Source organism: Puma concolor, chromosome A2, assembly GCF_028749965.1.
Source record: "Puma concolor isolate L17-30 chromosome A2, mPumCon1.1.hap2, whole genome shotgun sequence".
NCBI lineage: Eukaryota > Metazoa > Chordata > Mammalia > Carnivora > Felidae > Puma > Puma concolor.
Window position 1 is genome coordinate 17674882 of NC_141668.1, and position 19878 is coordinate 17694759.

General features: G+C 41.9%; 1 protein-coding gene across 4 annotated transcripts in view; it reads right to left on the bottom strand.

Annotated features, from left to right (window-relative positions):
* The window catches only part of CHRM2 (cholinergic receptor muscarinic 2), a 151911-nt gene that overhangs the window by 122214 nt on the left and 9819 nt on the right, over positions 1-19878 (bottom strand). The window lies entirely within an intron of this gene.

Genomic DNA, 19878 nt, shown 5'->3' on the forward strand with positions numbered 1-19878 from the left:
TCAGTCTACCAAGACAAGGAACATAATTTTAAAAGATTTTCAAATGGAAAAAAAAAATGCATCCCTATAACAGTACTATATAGATAAGCCAAATAAAAACAGGTGGAAATGTTTATCTGAATCTAAATTTGCGGAAAGAGCAATAATAATTTTAGCACGCTTCAACCGCATAGCATTTTAAATGTTTACAAAATGCTTCCAAATTTATTTCTTCTGATTCTTAAATTATCTTGTGAATTCAGAAGTATGCGTACTGGTAACGTCCATTACAGAAATGAATAAGCTGCAGGATTGAATGATGATGTCCTGAGAGTCTTTTCTTTCTTTGTTTCTTTTTTTTTTTTTTTTGGAAAAAAGGTGCAATGCACTTGAGTTGGGACCGTTGATTTGTTTCCTGGTTCTGTCACATACTTGAAGTTGAGATTGGGCCAGCACTGAAGTACTCACATTCTTCATCTGGAACTCAGTAATAACACCTACCTCACAGGATTATAAAGGGGGCGATAGATGCAAAAATCAATGTGAAAGCAGGAAAGATTCAATGGCTGCAAGGACGAAGCTCAAGAAGAACGAGGCCTGAGGTCAGGTCACCTCTCTGTGAGAAGGCACGGCTCCCCGAGCGCTCAAAGCCACCTGCAAAGGGCCGGCACTCAATAATAAGTCAACACACGACCTCACGCCACCAGCCTTTCTCCTCAGCACACATCTCCCCGTCGGTATCGAATATTCTCCCAATATTCAAGAGCAGTAGCTCTGAAGGAAACGAGGACAGGATAAATTGGGTTGTGAGACAGAACAGTTCTTTTCTGAATAGGTGATCGCTTTTAATTGGAATAATCATACCAACGTCTCTTTGAAGCCAAGTCACCGTATTAACAAGAAGAACTCTTCTCATGATTTCCCATCGGAGGAAGGAAAACAGATCATAGCCCCATGTTAAATTAAGGGAAACCGTGAGGCCCGGGGCTCATCAACGAGCAGTCTGAGCAGGAAATGCTAATCCCTCCTTTCTCAGAATTCGCTCCCTAGCAGAGAGACCTTCTGCCCTCGAGACAGAGGGCTGATGATTGGTGTAACTTGGAAAAGGTTATTCCTACCCATAAATTTAGTTCCTGTCTGAAAACCTGCTGAACTACTTCTCACTGAATTCCCACAGCTTCCAACACCACAGAGCAGAAGCTCACCTTAGGCTGAAGCAAGGATTAAACCAGGCAGGTTCTCAAAAGTATCACATCTCTCCTGTGCCCATTGAAATTTTGGGCGTGAGTGCGCACATTTCGGAGACATGACACAGAAGAGGGGAATTCAGTGCCTAAGCATTTTAAGACAGTAGAGCCTTTCTTAGGGTTCATTTTAGGAGCTCATGCACTAAGCTGTGAGTTGATGCTTTAGTCTTCTGTAGGAATCGGCAGCACATAAGTAAAATTCTCCTGTTTAAATACGGCAGGGCGAAGCAACACATTCAGCAGAGCCATGGCTTAGTACAGCCCTGAGGAAATTGTAGTCCATCGGAGAGTCCCAGAGAGCTCCCCTCAGAAGGCCCGCAAGACACCTTGGATCCCACCCAGAGGATGTAAAAATCCTCAGTGTGGTTTTCCTTCAGATCAGCCTTCCCAAAGATTCCTGTTGTCTCAGTGAATCAAGGCTGGTCATCAGAGCCCCTCCCAGGTCAGGGAACTTCTCTTCCTCACATCTTTCTCTTCAGACGGGGCCACAGTCAGATCACAAGGTTATTTCCAACTACAATTTAAAAAAATATATTCTAAGTGTCCCACAAAGGGAAACTGCTTCACAGACATCAAGCAGCAGAGACTTCTTCCTCATCTCCTCTGACTAGACACTTGGTTTCCTCAGGAGGGTGACAGAATCATTCTTGTCACGAAGGGTCAGGGAAGTCTGGAGTTTGACAGTGAATTCTCTGTCCTTTGAGGGTGAGCTGCTTCAAGAGAAAAGTGTGGATACCTAATTCTTTGCGTACATCTCTGTAACCCACTTGCAGGATTTATCACACCTGAGCTGCCAGTGAACTTTTTTTGTACACTCCAGGGCATTTCTGGGAGTGACACAGTGGGTTTCCTGTGAGGAAGGATGGCACACACAGCAGGACAGAAGGTCGGCATTCTGGATCCCCATTCAAGCTGTATCAACTCAGGCTATCATCATCGGAGATGACTACCTCTGAATTTCTTCAACTTGTTGCAATCACCCTTTTAGAGTCTTTGTGAAAATGAAATGAGATGACGGATCTAATAATTTGTTGTAAGTTGTAGTTTTTTTTTTTTTTTTTAACAAAGATTGCTTTCTTGAAACTATCATTATACAACCCACAAATAGGACTTCAGGAGAGTGGGGATCAAGCCCAGCGTGGAAGAGGCAGACATGTTCTGAAGCCAAACTGAGACACCTAATCCATTAGGTACATTTATGGGACAATGGAATACAGAAACTGTCAATGAGAACAACCACCACAAATGAAGTTTCTTAACCCAAGCGATATGATGTTGGTTCACCTGTCTTGCCTTACTTCCGTAAGAAATGAAACAGAGTGGAACTAGTTATACTTTGAGGAGCATTTACAAGTATCCATGAAACTTCTTCAAAAAGAAGGATCAGAAAACTTTGTGTTTGTAAAGTGCCAGATAGTAAATATTATAGACTTTGAAGGCTCCATTTGGTCTCTGTTACACATTCTTCTTCTTCTACTTCTTTTTTAAACGACCCTCTACCACTAACAACAACAAAAAAGAATTCTTGGTTAGTGGCCATATAGAAACAGGTCGAAGGCTGTATCTGGCAATAACTCCTACTCTAAAACAATGCCGTGACAAGCTTTGGGAACTCTAAAGCAACATGCAAATATAAGGGGTTATTCGCTCAAATCCATACTATTTTTTTTCCGACCTCCCAATGTGTACTTTATATATTTTGATTCATTTTCTTTACTTCTGTTGTGACACCTGCTTCTTGATAAATTAAAGTGCAGTCATTCACTCTATAGCTTATACACACTTACATGTAGAGGTGTGTTATATAAATTTGTGTCTTTAAAATATCATATATATAATAAGCACTCAATTATACTAACAATAAATAACATCAATAGTATATATCCTGCTCTCTTTTACCCCAGTTATTTTATGTGGGTCTTCTTTTTCTTTTTAATTTTTAAAAAATTTTTTATTTATCTTTGAGAGAGAGACCGAGTGACTGGGAGAGGGGCAGAGAGAGAAGGAGACACAGAATCTGAAGCAGGCTCCAGGCTCTGAGCTGTCAGCACAGAGCCCGACGCAGGACTCGAATTCATGAACCATGAGATCATGACCTGAGCTGAAGTCGGACGCTTCCGAGCCACACAGGTGCCCCTATGTGGGTCTTCTTTTATAAGAGATTAAGGGCCTCTGAGTGAAATCCACTTGGGTTCAAAACCAAGCCATGCCACCTATCTGCTTCATCTTGAGTAAGTTATTTGACTTCTCTAAACCTCTCTCCCTCTTATGTACAATTGGGATTATGATGCCTACACCAACGAGCCATGAGAGCTGAGAAAGACGATGCACATGGAAGAACCTATCCCCATGTCTGGCACTATTTGGTAAAGACTCATTTCCATTCCAAGCGATACCCTTAGCAATTACTCATTCCATCAGTGACAGCAGTGGATCTGTGGCAAATATTTTTTGTCGTGTTTAACTGAACTACATATACCAAGTTATCGAGCTGTGCCTACATAATAACCAAACAACCATCAGAAAGCACAGAAGCCCACCAATCATGTTATGTGCGAACCCAATCATGGTATCTGGGGTACTGATAGATCCTAACAGATTGCTATGGTGTAACTCCCTGAGAGAAACATGGTTTTTACTGGATTGCCATGACAGCATCTCGGTTCTTTATTCATAAATACACCTTCTGGAAAAAATGCTAGAAGCTCTAATGCCCAGCAGAGATAAAACATTTGGATGACTGATTCAATTATTCACTGCTTCACCCTGGAGGTTTCAGTGTCTCAGAAGGAGCCAATAACTAGCTCCACCGATACAGATAAATAACTAGAATTTTAAAAATAGGATAAATTTCCTGCTTCCTTCAGCGTCTTGGTTACTTCCTTAGTATACACATAGGAATGGGCCTACTCTTCTCCCTAAAGCCCAGATCATTAAGAATGGGGGAAAGTCATGGGATAGTAGAGACCTTGCTCCATGTTTACACGGGGCCACTTTCTTTTAATACAGGACACTATGACATTGGCAGACATCAGAAGTTAGATAATCCAATGGAATGAGCTAATTAATCTTCTCTGCCATGGTTCTACCCAATTTTCTACTGCCTTATTAGGTAAATGTCAGATGAAACAGAATGGTACGGGGCATAAAATAAAATGTTTCCCTTGGATGAAAGATTTTGCTCATGGGAACCAAAAGCGTAAGTCTATACCTTTGCAATAGCATATTGGCTTTTCACGGTCTGATCCAAACAACCCATATTCCCATACCCGCTGCTGTAGCCACTGAGAATAATGTGCAGCCACTGAGAATAAGGTGCAGCCACTGAGAATAATGTGCAGGACCTTGAATGTTCAATTCTTATGCTTTAGCACATGCTGTACCCTCTTCTTGGAGATCCTCCCTCCCCCCCCACCATGGACTGAATGATTGTATCCCCCCCTGCCCCCGCCAAATTCATCTGCTGAAGATCTAATCTCCAGTTTGATGGTATTGGAAGATGGTGCCTTTGGGAGAAAGTAAGGTCTTATGACAGTGGAGCCCTCGTGATGGATTAGTGCCCTTTATAAGAGACAGAAGATCTTGCTGGCTCATGCTCTCCCATCCCCTACCCCCACCACATGAAAATACAGGAAGATGATGGCTCTCTGTAAAGCAAAAGGAGGGCTCTTGCCAGAACCCTATCCTGCTGGTACCCAGATCTCAGACTTTCAGCCTTCAGAACTGTTAAGAAATAAATGTTTGCTGTTGGAACCACCCAGTCTGTGGTCGACTTGTTATAGGAGCCCAAGCTGACCAAGACATCCCATCAACCCAGTAAGACTGTACTTGCTCTTTAAATGTTCTATTAAACCAAGCCTCTGCTAGGTTAGTCCCACTTCTCCTCTGTGGTTGCGGGAGTCCTAATACCTCTATTATAGGACACATATATTGTGTGTCATTGCTTATTCCTCACCTTATCTCCCAGGACAGACCCTAAGGGCTGGAATTATGATTAATCATCTTTGTATTCTCGATGTCCAGCAGAATACCTGGTTGCCACTAATTTTGCAGCAATAAATGCTGAAGAATAAATGAAAAAACAAGTATTTCCAGTGTGTTAGTATCTGTCCCTTATAAAGCACTCCCATGTGCTTCTGTAGAAGGACTGAAAACCTCAGGGAGATGGAGAAGCAAACTTTCAAATGTAGAATGATGAGAATGATACTGATACGAGTGATGGATTTTCTCCCAGTTTTAAGTTTGCATAATGTCTTCTTTATATAGAGGTACCTATACATATATGGTACCTGCGGAATTTTGGACTCTTCTGGGAAATGGTGGAATTGAAGGGAGTTCCCCAGTCCTGCTCATCTTTGCAAGCAAGCTGTGCTCCAGCTCTCTGTGGAATCCATCAGACAGAGGAGGAGGGAGGCGCTGGGGTCTGATTTGTCCTTCCCTTTTTGCCATCATTAAGGAGGTGCAATCTGCCACAGAAGGACTGTCATCCCCGTCCCAATACTTGTTCTTTAAGCTTACATGAAGATGGATGAAACATTTCTTAAAAGGTGGGGCAATTTAGCTTCCATCCTCCTTAAATACAGTTCCTCTGAAAACGAAGTCCCTGCTGTCTTCCGGTGGATTACTGGTACCAGTGAATGGCACCAGCTCATTGATAAGCTTAGGGAGCACATATCGGACAAACGATGAAGCAAAGCAGATTTCCTGTGATTTTTGTTGAAATGCTTCAATTCTGATCGTAGATCTTCACTTAGTGTGGACTTCTCTTCTAGTGAGGCAAGATATGCAGCTTTATTTCCTGGCGACACGTCTCTTTGATTTTGCCACCGAGTGACCCCCAAAGAGAATACAGGATTTACAAACGAGGTTTCTGGCATGTTGTCCTATACTTCCTTGTCCTCTCACAGCTCCAAATGCCTCTTAAAATAGCTTCGCCAGTGGCTCCCCAACACCTCCCAGGAGCACATCACATTCCAGTGTAAGTGACAGGGGTCTGAGAGAGCATTCTGTCACCTCACTGTGAGTTTCTCTGGACCGTGAAATGCCCAGTGTCCCACACAAGTCCAGGTCGTCAAGTCACCACCAACTGCTTCTCCTTGCCACTTTCCTCTGACATCAAATAAAGAAAAAAAAGACAACCACACAAAAAATGGGCATTTCATTTTGAAAACATTTGTGGTGACACTGATTACGCTTACGGTTATCAGGACTTAGGAGAGATGACAAAAAAATACAGCTTTCCGATTTGTCTTTTATTTCCTACTCTAAAGATACTCCACGGGGGCACCTGGGTGGCTCAGTCAGTTAAGCGTCCGACATCGGCTCAGGTCGTGATCTCACGGTCTATGAGTTTGAGCCCCGCGTCGGGCTCCGTGCTGACAGCTCAGAGCCTGGAGCCTGCTTCAGATTCTGCGTCTCCCTCTCTTTCTGACCCTCCCCCATCCATGCTCTGTCTCTCTCTGTCTCAAAAATAAATAAACATTAAAAGAAAATTTTAAAGATACTCCACGGACAACTTCTGTCAATTTGGTAGTAAGGGCGACGGCATAGCTTCCCAATGACCTCATGAAATGGGGACACAGAAGAAAGAAGTGGATTTTGACCTTGTTTTCTAAAAGGCTTCATCCATTATACTTCCCTCTGCTTTTTAAAAAAGATGTCCTACATCTCAAGGAACAAATACATTGTGCAATTTGTTTTCAATTATTCCTTATTATATAAAGTTAAAAGGCTGAGTTGTTATCTTCTTACAAGCATCAACAGTATTTAAAAAACCATATTGGTCCTGGGGCACCTGGGTGGCTCCGTCGGTTAAGCGCCGACTTCGGCTCAGGTCACGATCTCACGGTTTGTGAGTTCGAGTCCCACATCGTGCTCTGTGCGGACAGCTCAGAGCCTGGGACCTGCCTGGGATTCTGTGTCTCCCTCTCTCTCTCTGTCCCTCCCCTGTTTGTGCTCTGTCTCTGTCTCTCAAAAATAAATAAACATTAAAAAAATAAAAAATAAAATGAAAATTAAAAAAATATCAGTCCAAATAGATACTGCAAAGATTAATGAAAGCCCTAATTATTTACATGCAATTAGTAGCAAAAAAGACAAGATGAGATCTCTAAAACTTCCAGAAAGCAGGAAAGCAACTACTCTCAGGATTAGAGTAACCTGGGAAACCAGGGTCGATTCTTGGCAGGGACCCAAAACGATGACACAATGGTTGATTCATGTTCTGATAGGTTGGCACCATGTCACACCTACCATTAAAGTTTTGATAATCACTCATGTTGGAACCTCTGCCTTTCCAACCGAATCTCGCCACTAATTGAGACCCCTCTGTAAATCATCAAGGAAACAGACGATGGGAAGTGGAGAAAAGAATCAGAAGTCCCACGCAAATAAGGAAGAATTAGAAGGGTTTTTTTTTTGTTTGTTTTGTTTTGTTTGGAGCTCAAGTCTTTCTTGGAAGGAATTAAACTCTAAGGTTAAAAATAATCCTGTGGAACATTTCGTAACGTAGTCATGGTGAAGGAATGAAATTGACAATGGTTTGGGTATCAGGATGTTCAGACGCCAAATCCTGGCTTTGTCACTTCAACTCGTTGTCACCCACAGGACAAGCCACTAGTACTTCTTGATCACAGTCTCCTTAACTGTAAAGTAAGGGTGTCAAACTAGATGAAGTTGGCTTTGCTAAATTCTTGAATGTGAAGCTGAAGGAACTACAGGTAAACTGAAAACAATGCATTTGTCCCCAAGGTCATATTCTTAACCTCTACTCTATACTGCCTGACAGTGGGAATGCCTTTTGAGAGACACTGAAGCCTCAAGTCAGGGACAGTGGTCCAAGCCTTTTCTTCTTACACTGTGGAGAAGCGGTGAAGGCCAGTGGAAGATTCCCGAAACCAGGGGAGCACAGGGCTGTGACTGCCGAGGCTGTGGCGGTGCAGGTCTGGGGGAACGCGCAGCCTTAGAGAGGGTCAAAGTGGGTATATGTGGGCCTCTCCTTCCCAGGTGATACTCGTGTGTGATGACAGAGAGGGGTCAGGTCCGAGGGGAAAGTGGGGACACAAGCAGTGTCAGGCACAAAATAAGTGTTTAGCAAATATCTGCTGGTAAATGAATATGAGAACGAATAAATGAATCCTCCAATTTTATGCATGAGACCAAAGCTGTAGTATGGCAAGTTATCCAATATGGTACTTAGTTTCATGATGTGAATTGTTCTATATCTTTGGTCATGTGTCTTGCGGATGGAGTCAAACAAAAACAATCATGAGTCCTGCAAATCCATCCTGGTACAGGGAAAAAGGGTCTGTTTAAATCAAACGTGATCTATGCTAGCTAAAATTTGTTTTGATGTAGGTTCCACATAAAACTAAACAAGTTGTGTTCCTTTATAAGTTCAGGTCCTAGATATTAATTACATTGAACTTAAATAAAGTAATACTACTACTATATACCTACAAAGATAGCCCATAAAAATTTTTGCTCAGGTTTAGGTGAAGTGTTGGTCTCCAAAGCAGGAAAATGTGCCAGAAGGAAAGATTTATTCTGAAAAACACTTTTTTTCTCTTTACCTAGAAAGGAGATTCTTTGAGCTATTTCAGAAAATGATAACTTGCTATTATGAAACCAACAGAAGAAACAATTTGGGGTAGGAAGAAACTTCAAACTTTGAGCATACTAGTGGCACAAAATTATCATTAAATAAATATTTATTGAGCTCTGTTATATGACAAGAATAGATCTGGGCACAAGATTCAATGCTGAAAAGAAGAATTTAAAAAGAAAAAAACAAATCTTGCCCATATGGACCAGGTTTCTTCTAACGAAACCAGAGAATATCAATGACAATTCATTATATAAAGGAGTTAAATATATGATATGTGTGGAAACTGAAGAGTGGGCTCAAGCAAAGACATTAAAAGTCAAGTTAAAAAAGTGGGTATCATAAGCTTCCCAGTGCAAAGGTCACGTCTGAATACCGGGAATGACTAGATCAATGCTATCAAATAACATCACTTTTCCTGAAGGCAGAGAACAGAGAAAAGGGAGGAGGAGTATGAATGAACCTCTTAGGACTCTGTTGACTTCTCAAATAGAAACAAGAATGCTTGGTCTCCCATTGGGTAAAACAAAATAAGATTCATAGCGCTCCATTTACGGGTCAGTAGGAAGTATCTTGGGTAAATTTTGGGTTTTTACTTAGCTTCCTCAGGAGCCCTGACTGCTGAAGCTTGGAAAGTCAACTGGGAAGGAGAAATGGAAAACAAATAGCCCCGTGGTGTCCTTTTTTTTTTTTTTTTTTTTTTTACCTCTTCTTGTATATGCAGACACAATGGAGTAGAAGAATGACCAAAACTGGATACACAAACCATTTAAGTTTTTCATGAGAAAGGTGAAAGATTTTTGTTGCTGGAATTACCAAATGAGTAATTTAAAAAAACCATCTTATAAAAAATATAATATAAAGAAAACAAAAATAGTTACATAAAAACCACAAGCAACTAACAATGCTCTTTTCTCACTAATTGCTGAAATAGTAAAGGGAAAAAAAAGAGAATTAAAATATTCACAACATGAGTTCTGCTGTGACTATTATTAGAAAGCTCCAGAATTTAAGAACATGGAACTATATGATTAGAGAAAATCCAACACAAGAATAAAATAATACACGTAATGAAAAAAAAATATCTCTCGAATGCATAGCTAAAAGGTATCTTCAAGAAGTAAGAAAAAATCATTTGCTCATTTAATGAAAATACTAAAGAAAAACCAATGCCATGGAATATTATCCAGCACTAAAAAGCGACGAACTATCAAGCCATGAAAAGGCACGGGGGAACCTTAAATGCATGTTAGTAAATGAAAAAAGCCAATCCGAAAAGGCTCCATACCCTATGATTCCCAATATATGACATTCTGGAAGAAACGAAACTATAGAGACAATAAAAGGATCCAGTGATTGCCAAAGGTTAGGAGGGATGGAGGGATAAATGGGAGAGCACAGAGGATTTTTAGGGCAATGACACTACTCTTTATTACGCTACCATGGTAGATACATGTCATTACATATTTGTCAAAACCCTGGTGTAAAACTATGGGCTTGGGCTGATTATGATGTGTTCAAGTAGGCTCACCTACCGTAAGGAATGTACCAGTCTGGTGTAGGGTGTTGACAGTAGGGAAGTGCATAGGGGCAGGGAGTTTATGGGAACGCGCTGTGTTTTCTCCTTAACTTTGCTGTGAACCTAAATCCATTATAAAAAATAGTTTATTTAAAAAAAAAAAAAAGCTACTGCAGTAAGAAAAGTTATCTTTCGGTAATTATACAGAGTAATACAAAAATACCAGTTTGAAGTTTAGATAACTGAACTATTGCTACTGCTCCATTTTCAATTATAGTGCAAATGTAAACTAAGGGCACATGGGAGTTTGAGAGGAAAAAAAAAAAAAAGGATTTTAAAAAGTAGCCAAATATTTGTGCAAGTGGAATGAGTAAGTCACACTAATTTCATTAAGAGCCGCAAACAGGGATAATGACCTTTCGAAAAATCTGACCAATACATGGTGCAGTGATTTCAATGATCTGCAATTTCTAAGTCTTAGGGAAATGAGCTAACAGATTTACAGCCGCCATCAATTACTTCTGAAAATGCATCCCGTACCAAAAGGTGCCAAAATACAGGAATTGGAGCGATATCTATTAAAGGAGAAGAGAGCAGGGCTGCCAATTATAGCCAAGTCTCTAGATTCAGTATCTACTAAAATAATGGGACCACACCAGAGGGAAAAATATAACAAACCTTAGGCACTATAAAAGCTACAGAGAGACAGGGGCAATTAAGTAGCAGAGGATTGAGGAACCAAAGAAAGATCCAAGACCATGGGAACTTGCACTGGGTAAAGAAACAAATGAGCTAGTTAACATCAAAAGAGGACACACCTGACGGCCTCTTTTTTTTTCCATGAAAACGACCCCTGGGATTTAATCTGAATGCTTCCAGGATCCAAAGACATCGTTTTCTTTTCTTTTCTTTTTTTGAATATGGAAACTTGCTGGAATACAAATATGACCTCTTTTCTGTATCTCTGCTTGAAAATAAAAAACTCAATTGAATTTAATTGAAAATAAAAAAATCAAGTTTTTAGTAAATTCTTAAAGAGGTAGAAGCCACGGTATCTCCTCATAAATGAAGGAATTTTAAAGAGGAACGCTAAGGATGCGAATTTCCTGAAGGATGTGTTATATAACAAACTAGGAGGGAGAAGAGCAATTATCACTTTAATTAATTAGGGCCCTGTTGTAGGTCCCTTGTGAAAGATAATCCTTGATTAAAAGTGTCAGTGTGTAAAAATATAGACTGATACTGAAATGTGAGAGTGTGAAATTTCAATTAATTGTAAAAAATTAGCTGGTATTATCATTCTAATGATTCTCTGGAGACTCTGGACATACAAACAAACAGAGTTGACAGTGTAAACAGAAATAGAATCAATCCACTCATGGTTCATCCCTCAAAATAATTCTTTTGGCCTTTTGTGTTTTTAGATCTGCAATGCAGAGGTTAATGTTAAGTAATAGCAATCGTTTTGCAGAGAAATGGAATACACAGAATAATACGAAATAGAAGGAGATTAAATAATATTTTACTAGCACACAGTGTTTTTGCAGGCAACAAAAACTCTCTAACATACATATGCTTTATAAATATTCATGAAATCATATTATCTGCCTTAGGAATTCCGTACCTGGAAGCCTTGCTGAGACACTTTCCCCCGCTGTGCCTGGAAAGAGTTCCCGGGAACGAGGAAGGAGCAAGCATTTTCAAACTGAAGCCTAGAATTAGACTAAGCCAAGTGGTAAGTAGCCACAACACATTCTGAATCTCACCTGAGACCAATTCCTCGAACATAAACTTGGTTTTCATGATTCTCTTTCCTAAACACTAACTCAAGACTCGAAGTGTGATGTGCCTCTCTGTCTTTTTCTCTTCTCCCTCTTTTTCTTTCGCTTTATTATTGAAACTAGATGCCAAATGATAGAATGAGCCATTCTTCATTAAAAAAGAAAACGACCCTGCTTATGGCATAGTAAAACAAAACAGAACAAATTTTAAACTGTTCTCTGACATCAGGTAGGAGACTGATGCCTGTGGCAACAAACTCCCTCTAAGACCTAGAACAAACTTTTCTGTGTCAACGAGCTCCAGCTTCTGGACTTACAGAGAAAAAAACAAATAGCAAACATCTAACACATAGGGTTGGCATGAAGTATAGGAATGATATACGTAAAGAAAAGGCATGGGTCCTGAAACTTGGTTGGTACCTAAGAAAGAGTGGCTGTTGTTTCCTAGTTTTTGTTGTGATTATGAAGGTCACAGAAATGTATCTCACCCAAAATTTGAAATTCTCCCTCACATGGAAATATCCAGTCACGCTCACTTTAAAATCAAAGCAAAAGTCTGACTCCTTGTTTACCTTCGAGTGACATCCATTGGCCAAGACAACAGAAATTAAACTACATCATCCACCACTCCTTGCCTCCAGTGTTCCCAACACACAGTACAAGGGGAGAAAAACAAGTTTGTAACGTTGAGGCTTACATGAGGACATAATTGCCCACTCCACTGATAAAATCTGACAGAAAAGTAATTTTGAGCAAGAAGCAAGAAACTAGCGGCCGGATCTGGGAAACACTTTGGCCCTGGGGCTGCTCTTTATCTTGTCTCTAAAATGAAACCAAGTGTCCTGATGCTCTCTAAAGAGCACAGTCAAGTAGGGTTTTCCTATCATTTTCTATTTTTATGCTGGTTATATGGTAGGAGCCTTTTCTCTCTGGAGCAGGTGACGAGCAAGGCACAGGCTCTGAGAAAATCTTCACCGTGTCCCACAATATCCGATTGTGAAATGTATGTTCTTCTCTCTACCAATCAAATTTAGACCATGCTTGGATTTTATGAAGAGTGGGAGAAATCAGTCTTCTTGTAATTCTTTAACTCCCCACCGCACTCCTCCTAAAGATCTCCCCAGTGGTTAAACAGTCAAGAAATAATAGGCTGGTCTTCCTGTATTATTCCATCTTGTTTACTGGCTTGGCATAGTTGGGGAGGCAAGGCAATAAAGCTCTTTGCTTTATTAAAGTGGTGACCAAAAGTGGTCATTAAAGTTCATGACCAAGGGTGAGCAAAAACATGAAGAAAAATCATTACAACTTTCCTGTTCCTAGAGGAGGGATTATATATGCTAGATCAGTCTGTTACTGAGGATCATGACAGGGCACCACCATTTGGAACCAGTTAACAGTGAAATGCATGGCCATTAACATTTAAGACAATTCCCTCCCTCTTAACACCTCCTCCAGGGCTGCCAGAGAGGAAGAGAATGAGGGCCAGGTAGTTGGCCTGAGTGGCTTAGTAATGGAAACTTGGTCAGGAAACCAGATAGGAGAGAGCTACAGAGGAGCTCTGGAATAATGAAGAAATCTTCCCAGGAAGATGGCAGGGAGAATGAGAGGAATTGTCAAGGGGAACGAGTGAAGCAAAGCAGAGAAACGAAATCAAGTGCTTACGTCTTAAATGGCCAGGGCTGAGTTAACAGAAGATAATACATGTGGGGTCTGTGCCCCTCTCGATAAACAGGTACAGGGGCAGTGAAATGGAAGAGAAGCATCTTTCCCTATGGCTGCCCTCCCGAGTAGTTATTTATCTACTGATGATACAAGAAAATCAAAGTCTCTGGCCACAACTCGTACGACGTCAGGGCGGCGACGTTCAGGTTGAGCATCCTATCTTTGTTCCTCTTCAATGCCCTTTAGATGCCAATTCTTCAATCTGGTATCATTTAAAATGTGGCCCTGTGATCACCCACCTCAGTATCACCTGAGATGCTAGTTAAAAAATAGATTCCTGGGCCTGACCCCAAACCTGCTACCTTAAAATCTTTGCAAGAGAAACGGTATTTCAATGACTCAACCCATGAATTAATCTTTGAAAGGCCTTTTTAGGAGACAGTCACGGTTTAAGTTCTTCAGAGTCTGGTTATTCAGAGCACTCTACCTGGTAACTCTTGAATACCGACTGCTGAAAACGTGACCCCCAGTTCTGCCATGAGATCAACACTCAAGGGCGTACAGGGTTCAGAAAAGAGAAGTCCTGGTTTTGTGACTTTTCTGAACCTAGGAAATAGAGAACTTGAAAATAAGGCTCTGCTCCCACACTTTCTGCTATTCGTTTCCACTGACTGGAAGAATCCACATCTTAAAATTTTGTTGTTGCTACTGTTGCACATTATCCACAGGCTGGACATGTGAATTTCAACCCGTGTGTGGCCTGGGGAGATGCTTCTAGCTCCCTTGCCACAATGAAAGAGACTGGGAGATGATGCAGACTGATGAAGTTCCATACTGTTCCTGAAAACATTGGGAAAACACGAAGCTCCACATTTCCAAGCCATTTGCAACTTACGTGTTTATAAAATTACGGCCTCGGTTCCGCTCTCAGATCTCCTGGGCCTCCCTGGGAAGGTCCAGATGAGGCTCTACCAGCAGCATCGGTTAATATCGTGCAAGTTGCCTGACACTTCCACAGGCCAAGCCTTTTGTAAACAGTGCAGTTTACTATCCAAGAACACAATTCAGCCAACCCCACAGAAAATGAAAAACCTGTGTTTTCACGTCCCAAGCACTTTGCTATAACGATCAAGTGACAGAAGTGGCACTATTCTTATTTCGACTATGCATATCAAAACAACTAACATATACATGTACCCAGAACATATGACGCAGTGTGCCTGACTGTGGGAGATTAAATGAGATACAGAGTGTAAAATATTCAGCCACATCATAGCTTTTCTTAGCTACTGTCCTAAGTTTGGGTGATGGCCAGTATACAGGTCACGTTTCTCACTGCTTACTATCCTAATAATAAATTAGATAAAGAGGAGGAAGAAGAAGAGGAGGAGAATAAAGAGAAAAATAAATATACTGGCCAATATTTATTTTGCATTTCTCTCGGGTCGGTCATTATACAGCCGTTTATGTGTATTATCTCCTTGTGCAGTGGGAGAATATAGACACGCAGAGAGAGACAGGACCTGGCAAAAAGGCTTTGGTCAGTTATGGAAGAAGATCTCATGTGGGTTTGAGTTTCAAGTTTACCCGACACAGTTGAGAAACAGTGAAGAATTTTTAACAAGAGAATGACATGTTCAGATTTGCATTTTAGAAAGGTCATGCTGGCAGCGTGAGGCATAGATTGTACTAGGGGAACACTGGAGGTGGGAGACCAGTTAGAAATGCAAGGCTCTGGTGATAGTTCATGTGAGAGAAGCTAAAGGTCTGGAAAAGTTATGTGGATGGAGAGGAGGCAATTCTCAGAGACAGGTTGGACTGGGAGACACCATTAGATGGCGTAAGTAGAATCTGGACCGAGAACACAAGAAGACATTGCTTATTGGAGATCAACGTCACTTCTTCTAACGTGTCATGTAATTTGTGATTAATAATAATGTACAGGGGTGTGTGGGTGGCTCAGTTGGTTAAGCATCCGACTTCAGCTCAGGTCTTGATCTTGCAGTTCATGAGTTCGAGCCCCCCGTCAGGCACTGGGCTGACAGCTCGGAGCCTGGAGCCTGCTTTGGATTCTGTGTCTCCCTCTCTCTCTGCCCCTCCCCTGCTCATGCTCTCTCTCTCTTTCTCTCTCTCTCTCTCTCTCTCTCAAAAATAAAAAAAAATAATGTACAGATTGACATTACCATTCACACAACAGAGAGTAAAACTTTCAAGTTTCTTATATAACAAAACAACTAAAAAATATTTACAATATAAAACTATCTATATCTATATCTATATCTATATCTATATCTATATCTATATCTATATCCTATCCAACAAGAAAATGTTCCCATTCTAAAGGTAAAAGACTCCCATTTTGAAGTTTTAAAGACTTCAAAATATACAAGATTCCATTAGATTCTTCTTCAGAGATACCTCGGTGGAATCTCTTTGTCTCCCACAGAAATATTTTCACAGAAATTTTAAACATAGAAGGGTATAAATATCCCAGCTTTCCCATAACTTTCTAGAATTCTACAGAGTAAACAGCCCTATGTTCAGGCAATGAATTTCTTCGACTAATCCTTCTGCTTTAAAAAATATACTACTTACAGGTCTTTCTTGCTTGTGTCTATCTCAAATTAAAATTGGAAGTGAAATTTCCTCAAAGTTTAAAAAAGGATGTTCTCGCCCTATCCAAAGTACTGTGCTTCCTGTTCCTGAACACCAGAGGGCATCATTCAGTGAAAGCCAGGATTTGGGAGAGAGGGAAAGACAAGGAATTCCACTGCTAATGAAAGAAACTGATTTTTTAGTGTGTACCCTTATCTACCATGAAGCATTACCATGGTAACAGCACCAGTTAAGATGATTGTATATTTAGGTCACAGTATAAAAGAAGGAGCTTGAACATGAGGGGGGGGGGAAAGGGAAGTGAAATAAAGACAAGAATATATGAAGTGTGGAAGGAAGCAGACCAGCCAGAACCTACCTCACTCGCCCTTTGCCAATGGCTGTTTCCCAGAGCCACATCATGCCTTTCAAAACAAAGGTGGGTAGTAAATTCTAACTAAAATGAAAAGTTGCCACTGGAATTCAGAACCTTGAGCTCTAGCAATCTTAATAAATTACGCGGAACTACTTCAGCATGGCAAAACGAAGAGAAAACTAGACTGGAAGTCGGGGTATGTGTGTTCTCAGGCAGTTCTTGGTCCTCTGAATCACGGTGGAAAAGCCACTTCCCCCACTTCCACACAGATCACGGGTCACTCTAAAAGATACCAACATCCTCCCTCATCCTTGCACACCAGACAGAAGAAAATCTTAGTAGAGCCATAGGCGAAAAGAACATCTGCCAAAACGCCAGGTGATTTCAGTGCCCTTGTTTTCCTTCGCCACAGGCATTCACTGATTAATCAGAACAAGCATGTTGTGCCAAAGAAGAAGCTAGTTGGCACTGGATCTTTCTTGCTTAGGATTTAGGGGCTCCAACAAGCACATGCAGAGTTGAATTAAAAGGATGAGGAGAGGGGCGCCTGGGTGGCTCAGTTGGTTAAGCGTCTGACTTGGGCTCAGGTCATGATCGCGTGGTTTGTCAGTTCGAGCCCCACGTCGGGCTCTGTGCTGACAGCCCAGAGCCTGGAGCCTGATTTGGATTCTGTGTCTCTCTCATGTGCTCTGCCCCTCCCCCTCTCATGCTATGTCTCCCTTTCTCAAAAATAAATAAACGTCAAAAAAAAATGTTTAAAAAAAAGGATGAGGAGAACAATGCTGAACTCTGGACACCACAGCTCTGACTTCCCCAAACACAGGCAAAATGAATGCTGCCACCATTCCGAGAGCCAATCGGTACAGCACAAGACAACGACTGAAGTGCAACAGGCTGTGCGTTTGCATCCTGGGGCTGCAACTTACAAGCTGTGCAAAACTGGGCCGTGACCTGACCCCTCTGGATGCCGTAACATGGGGAAGATAACATCTTCCTCATAGCACTGTTGCAAGGATAAAATGAGAACTGCTTCATCTATTCATTCATTCAACACGTATTTAATGAGCTCTAGAATGTGCCAGACGCTATCTGAAACAGTGGGGATAAAGCACTAACAGATGATATAATACACGAAAGGTGCTTAGGACAGTGCCAGAGACTTAGAACACAATCTAAAAACTCATTTCCAAGGAAAAATAACCTGCTTCCTTTGTCCCACAGAAAGACACCACCGCCACCACCACGCCCCCCCCACCCCCCCGTGACCTAGCCGAGCTTTGGGGTATACAGTCGGTCCACTGGCTCTGACACCTTACAACAAAAACAGTCCCAACACCTGCCCCATGAACTGAAAGCAGACAAAGAGACAGGGGATAGGACTGAAAGACAGGTAGTAACAGTCAGGAGAATATGGACAGTGTTTGATATATAGGAGTCTGAGAAAAATTACCCGGAACTCATACCATGAAATGTCCAGCCAGCTCAAACGTAAATTTAAACGAGGAAAGCCAGTCCGTCAAGGAAAACGTGTCAGCAAATGTGTCGGTTGGTCTCTAGATCCTACTGAGGAAAGTGAAGAAGGATGAAGATCAGATCACGAGTGGGGTGTGAGTGCTTGGGTGTGGATAAGCACTGACACGCATTCTCTCACAGGCAGACCCCAAACAAAGCCTGACATCAGTGATGCGGGCTCCGCCAAGCACTTCTGACGGCACACCCAGCTTCTCGACCTCGTTGTTTTCTCTCCCATTCCTCTCTCCACTTCCTGTTATTCTGCTGCCCCTCTTCTTCCCTTTTGCACTTGCCTTAACTTTGTCCACTGCTGTGGATCAGAGAGACAGGCACCTCCTCATCAGCCTGCCTCTCCTTCTCCACTGACTCGGGTGCCATGTTTTCCCTGCCAGCCGGCAGGCTGGGGACTGCTGTTTCCTTCAGACCTCAGAGGCTGCCCCTCCCTCCTGTGCCCTTGGCCCTGGGGGCTGGCTGCCCTGGATTGGAAGTGGAAAACGTCACTAGGATGTACCTCCAAGTGCCTGACGTTGGGGTTATCTGCGCAAAGGGGATAGGGTCACATTTGGAGCAATGTCCCCAAATTGAAAGAATGTGGGGACTCATCCTAAAGGGATTTTCACCTACACTTGACTGCTCTTCTTTCCATATCTGCCCCAGACGTTGAGAGCTGTAAAGGTTTTCTTTGGGTTCCCTTGAACTTGAACTATGATAGGGATATTCAAATCCACCTGTGTTGTCACTCCATTCCCTCTCCAGACACCCTGAGGCATCCTTACATAAACAACTATGCCTCTTTCTTTTGTGGGAAGACCAAGCATCTGTCAGGAAGCCCACCCTCAATTTTGGGTCCCAGGAATCTCCCCCACTCCCACCCTACTTCATTCATAGAGTTTTAAAACCCTAAGCTCACTTGGCTGGAATTTCCACACCTTTTTAAGGGAACTTCCACACCTTTATTTTTCAGATTTAATTGGCCTATTTGTTTAGCCCAGTAAAAAATACAGAATCAACAGAATTTGCTTATCTAGGTACTGCCTCAACTGGAACACATTACTAATATTAGCAACATCAATAAAAATTCACCTGGCATTAATATGTTACTTCTTGAGACTCTGGTGACGAATCCCGCAAAGCTGTAACCTTGCTGGCACAGGATTCTTCCCTCCATGTGAGGAGAGGCTCAAAAAGTCCGGGTTCTAAATTGCAGCCCAGCACCGTTCCCAGCGTGAAACCGTCTCCCGGCCAAATCCACTAGGTTACCTCTAGGATTATCAGTCCCCGTGTTGTCACCACCCCAAATACGGCATGCACACGTGCCTAATTGTGGCTTAAAGGGTATCGGCATCATTATTTGCTTATCAGTCAAAATGGAATCTCCTGCCATATGCTTTTCAGTACACCGTATACACACGCAGACCGCCAACAACATGCAATGCATGGCCTTTGCCCCAGGACGCCGGGTTGAACACCAGGACTTTATGAGCTGCCTCACTTTCAGAGCTCTCTGAATCTAGGGAAACCAGAGGAGCCTGGAGGGAAGTGAGGCGCTCATTACCCCAGAACCCAGCCATTTGGACTTCCCAGGGCGGACTGGGGAGAGGCTG